Here is a 6,000-nt window from a genome sequence, read left to right on the forward strand (position 1 = left end):
GGATACATGCGGACGTGCATTGTCCTGTTGGAACAGCAAGTTCCCTTGCCGGTCTAGGAATGGTAGAACGATGGGTTCGATGACGGTTTGGATGTACCGTGCACTATTCAGTGTTCCCTCGACGATCACCAGTGGTGTACGGCCAGTGTAGGAGATTGCTCCCCACACCATGATGCCGGGTGTTGGCCCGGTGTGCCTCGGTCGTATGTAGTCCTGATTGTGGCGCTCACCTGCACGGCGCCAAACACGCACACGACCATCATTGGCACCAAGGCAGAAGCGACTCTCATCGCTGAAGACGACACGTCTCCATTCGTCCCTCCATTCACGCCTGTCGCGACACCACTGGAGGCGGGCTGCACGATGTTGGGGCGTGAGCGGAAGACGGCCTAACGGTGTGCGGGACCGTAGTCCAGCTTCATGGAGACGGTTGCGAATGGTCCTCGCCGATACCCCAGGAGCAACAGTGTCCCTAATTTGCTGGGAAGTGGCGGTGCGGTCCCCTACGGCACTGCGTAGGATCCTACGGTCTTGGCGTGCATCCGTGCGTCGCTGCGGTCCGGTCCCAGGTCGACGGGCACGTGCACCTTCCGCTGACCACTGGCGACAACATCGATGTACTGTGGAGACCTCACGCCCCACGTGTTGAGCAATTCGGCGGTACGTCCACCCGGCCTCCCGCATGCCCACTATACGCCCTCGCTCAAAGTCCGTCAACTGCACATACGGTTCACGTCCACGCTGTCGCGGCATGCTACCAGTGTTAAAGACTGCGATGGAGCTCCGTATGCCACGGCAAACTGGCTGACACTGACGGCGGCGGTGCACAAATGCTGCGCAGCTAGCGCCATTCGACGGCCAACACCGCGGTTCCTGGTGTGTCCGCTGTGCCGTGCGTGTGATCATTGCTTGTACAGCCCTCTCGCAGTGTCCGGAGCAAGTATGGTGGGTCTGACACACCGGTGTCAATGTGTTCTTTTTTCCATTTCCAGGAGTGTAGTTCTAAGTTCTAGGGGACTAATGACCTCAGCAGTTGAGTCCCATAGTGCTCAGAGCCATTTGAACCATCTCTCATGCTTAGTGAGCAGTAATAACAAAATACAAGTGACTGTGCACACAAAAAACACACCAGTATACCCAGAAGAAGGCCACTGTGACCGTGGCCGAAACGTTGGCTCCTCCAGTATAGATTCTTACGTTAAGGCGTGACCGCAAAAGAAGGAACTGTTATGTCAGTTGGAAATGTGTTGGCAGTGGCGCATGGCACATACATCATTCGTTGGTGTTCGATTCTGTGAGTATAAACAAACGTCTAATACGATGACATTTCAACAATATTACTCTTAGTCTACCGTTCCAGCATTCAAATTGAGACCCAAGAAACACCCAGCAAATGCCAATGGTTTGCTACGCTTGTAGAAAGTATTTTGAATTATTACTGACATTATTTTCAACAACATATGGAAGAAATATCTTTCTTGTTACTTAAAAAATTATACAGAGACAATGTACGCTTAAGGGTCTCTTAAAGCATTTCCTCTAAATAAACTGAAAAGCCATTTACAGCACAAATTCCGTTTCTTGGAATAAACGAAGGACAGGATGACGCTAATACATGTTATATCATCCAATATAAGAAAAAATAAAAACTGTTCTCTTTGAAACCTACTGTCGCCGCGAGGTGAAATGTGCAGAGGAAACAAAACTGAATCTTAATGAACTTACAATGTAAACTTCTTCAGTTACTGATAGTTACTGCAGATGATGGGCGGGTGAAAGTCTGACTTATGTCGACGTTTCGGGACGTTACGCTACGTAATAGACTAGAGAGAAAGAGACGGAGACACAGAAGATTCTGAGGTATCAAAACATAGGCCTAGATAACTAGGAATTCTCATAATGTGTAATATTCAGAAATGAAGTAGTCAATAAAATGTACGAGTATAATGTTATTGACACAAGAGAAGGAAACCCAAAAACACACAGAATCCGGCAAAGTAACGAGCTGACTAGGTAAAGTAGCAGTTAAATATGAAATAAATGTGTTAGTATTAGTAAACCATTATCCACAGAAGCAGCTTCTCTAGTGGCTGCAGTATCAGCCTCCGACCACAGCAAAAGAAGGTACTGAGGTGATTAACATTTATCAAAATTGTTAGCAGCTACAGTAAATCACTACTTAAGTAACTCCATTTGTCACGGTACACTCTCGTAGAGAGATAAAAACTGAATAAGAGTTTATATTATCTGAGTTTTCGGGACTGCAACCGGATGACATCGACTTCTTGCCACGATATTTCGGCTGATAACCAGGCAGCCATTTTCAGGTAAGTTTTTGACAGGAGGCTACACGTGCACTACACGTCACTAAGTTTACACCAAAGTGGCCTAGATCTTGGCTGCATGACAGCGCTCTACCGAATTTTGTGATGCAGAATTAGCTACAAAAATTTTGCTTTTTGAATAAATTAAAAATTTCACCAGGTCCTAGCCCTTATCCAGTTGAATGCAGCAGTCAGCGTCTCTCACCAAACGTACTTCCACAGATTCTATAATAATCTAATCCCAGAATTCTCTCGTTGTGACCAAGATTTTCGTGGCAGAATAATCCATGGAATGTAACGAGGAGATAGAATCTCAGCTACGGATGACTTGCTGGGCTACGAAAGGTGGTAGTGGCGGTTATGTGCCACGCATCTTTCAATAGTTGCATTTTCTCTGGCCAATGTAGGCGCTATTGCTACATTATTAGTGTTTTCTGTGAAGTCTGGCTTTCCTCAAATCCGGGTCAGTCTTTATAGAACTGAGAACAAGCCTATAAGCCTATCTCGGTGGACAGACAATTGCTTCAGCGTAACTTTTACTTTTCTTTGGGCTTGTATAGATCCTTAGCTTCTTTATCTTATGCCTGGTGACGTTTACTTCTTATTAAAGACGTGCAAATCTGATGTGAATGACATTTATTTTCCTTAAAGGCAGAAATCTGGTGTTTCAACTCCTTCGCAAAACTATTCCTGTTAGACACTGTACGTTCCGGATCCATTAGCGTTCGATGTACGCACATAATTTTGAGGGTCGATGGTAGCTCAATACACAAAAGATTTGGAACGTTACTGCTCAGAAACTCAGCTGTCATCGGCAGACAATATCATCACACGAAAGCAGCGGATAATTTTAGGCCATGGCAATACAATAGTTATAGTGGTTTTCACTCCATGGAGTTTATGAAAATAAGACATTTAAATATTGTAAGACATCTTTCTAATTATTTAAAAAGGAAGTAGTTCCGAAGATGATAATTACAATCGTCATTGAAATTTAGTATTAAATATTAAAAGTTAAATTTATAATAAATACTATATTTATAATAAATAGGAATTTATAAAGATTTTTTGGCACTAAGAAGTTACAACTCATCAACTATACCAACAAATCAGCTATTAAATTGGGAGGACATTGTGATGGGAGATAGTTCTCTCAACAAACCGTCTAACAATTTTCGAGAAAAATTGAAGGTTTCGCCTGTATTTAGAAAACATACCTGTGTCTACAGCTTCTGAATTTGTTCCTTTTCTTGCCCAAATGTTTGAGCGGAACGAAATCAAAACTCCATAGAATTCACACTTCACATTTTCGTTGGAATTTTCATAGCAAAAGTAGGTAACCAAATTGACCAGCTTGATGTCTTGTTTCAACTAGAAGTTTTAAATGCTTGAAACCAGTCAAGGTAATTAAGGAAAAAACTTATTAAGTGATTTGAGGGAAAACTGAAATATTTCACGAAAAGTGTCAAATCGCAGCACAAACTGAAACTTATCTGCTTTCTGTTGATCTATATACTCTTAATAATAATAGAACATCCATCGATGTTTAAATATATTATATTTCATGCTTTTTGAACAAAACTTCAAAATAATATAAAATTTTGAAAAAGGTTAAATCTTGTTTTTAAATTTTCAATCTAAAGGCACAGATAAAATAGATTACCGAAACATTAGGCACGCCTTTTAATTATGCTAGAAATCACCCGCTGCAAGTAAGGTGCCGATTGAGAATTTAAAGCTCAGTGCTTAAGTTAAAATCGTAGCGTTTTAAAGAGTACTGGAGTACAACTGGGAAATTTCTCTCAGTGCTCCCCTTACGCTGCTAACCCATCTCAACTACTGCAGGTGATTCTGAGATTCATTCAAATGCATATCAAATGTTTCTCAAGTCTACTTTATTTCTTACTGTTAAACAAATAATTTCACAAATTATTTGACCATTCTACATTTTAAAATTCTATTTTGTTTTGTGTTGGTGCATTCCTGAAAAACAGTCCTGAGTCGTTGTCCAGCTAAGCCTGAGAGATATAAACGACATAATAGTGGTGTACATTGTTAGAGGAATTGTCATGTAATTCGGGGGTGTTATAAAAGCAGAAAAAGAAAATATGCATTATCTGAAAGGAGATGATTTTTTCGCCACAGTCCTTTTGTTTTCATTGGACAAATCGTTTTCTACATAGCAGTACTAGTTCAGGATCTTCTCACTCTTTCCTTGTGTTTATCTCGTCGTGCAGAGTTCATTGTTTTCAACGGTGCGTTAAAATGGTTTAATTTAACCTCCTGATCAGGCATTCTTTCTGTCACCGTAGTCGTCAGTTAGCCTAAAGTTAGGAAATTGTGTGTCCAACCTGTCTGTGAATGTCATAATCCTTTATCTGTCTTTTATTGTACTTGAACTTCCTGTGTGTAATTTTTTCTGAGCCAGAGATTGTGGAGCACAGCAGCATTTGCCTAAACGAACGTGGAAAACTGTGTAACACTACACTCAGGTTGGCTGGTGTGCCACACCAACAGTCGTTAAAGAGTGGCTTCTCATTTAATCTATGAACCTTGAGCCAGTTAACGTGACACGAAAATATAAACAATGAATGAACAGAACTACTAGTTAGTAAACAAATATGGCATCAATAGGAGAATTAAGACAATAAATTCATTTTGCAAACATTTTCGAAATTTGAATATCGCTTCTCAGAAAAACACATGTACCCTTTTGTTCCATAAAAAGTCAGCAAATCTGTCTCCCGATTCCATTTTGCGTCTGCGGTAAACCTCCACAAGCTTCATTTCTACATCTTAGTGCACATAATTAAACTCCACGAATTGTACATAACTAGAAGGCTTGTAATAGTATTTATGGATTCGATTCTTAATAAAGAGACTGCTTGCATTAGGTTTCCTTGATGGTTTTTAAAGGCTTGAAAAGGAGTAGTATGAAGTTTCACATCGCCATGTTTCGCAGAGATATGGAATATTTGGAATTTTTGTTCTTTTAAGAGAGCTCTCCTTTCAGAATTTTATCAACTGCTTTATCTTCAAAAGTGTGTTGCTCATATCTGACACAATATATATGTAACTGATCACGAAGGTCAGTCAGTGGGATGCATAAAAGAAAAATGGAGCTTTCGAGAATTTATCTCTTGCCCTTTTTTGACATCATAATTCATAACACTCATCATGAAGCATCGATTAAACTTAAAAACTGTTAATTTTTAGTACTTCTTATCAACTTAAATAGTGCTGCAATACTTTCTCGTTCAAATTTAACAAACTCAATGAAATTTATCAGTCCTTTTTTAAAACTCGGGATCTTCTTTATTGCCAAACTAAATCGGTCTCACAGGCTCCGAAGTATCAAACAGTATCGACCGACCGCCGAATCATCCTGTGCCAATATTGTCATCAGATGGGGTATGAAGGGGAATGGGGTCAGCACACTGCTCTACCACGTTGTCGGTTTTCATCAACCTGGAGCTGCTGCTGCTCGTTCGAGTAGTTCCACAACTGGCCTCACAAGGCTGAATGTATCCTGTACCATACCTCCAACAAGGGAAAATCTCTGGCAGTACCTGGAATCGAACCCGGCTCCTCTGCATGGCTGTTAGCCAAGCTGACCACTCAGTTACGGAAGCGGATCTTTACTGTACCTCACTCGGAAAGACATTTGTCGTTTGCT

The sequence above is a fragment of the Schistocerca nitens genome, chromosome 8 (assembly GCF_023898315.1).
Source record: "Schistocerca nitens isolate TAMUIC-IGC-003100 chromosome 8, iqSchNite1.1, whole genome shotgun sequence".
Taxonomy (NCBI): Eukaryota; Metazoa; Arthropoda; class Insecta; order Orthoptera; family Acrididae; genus Schistocerca; species Schistocerca nitens.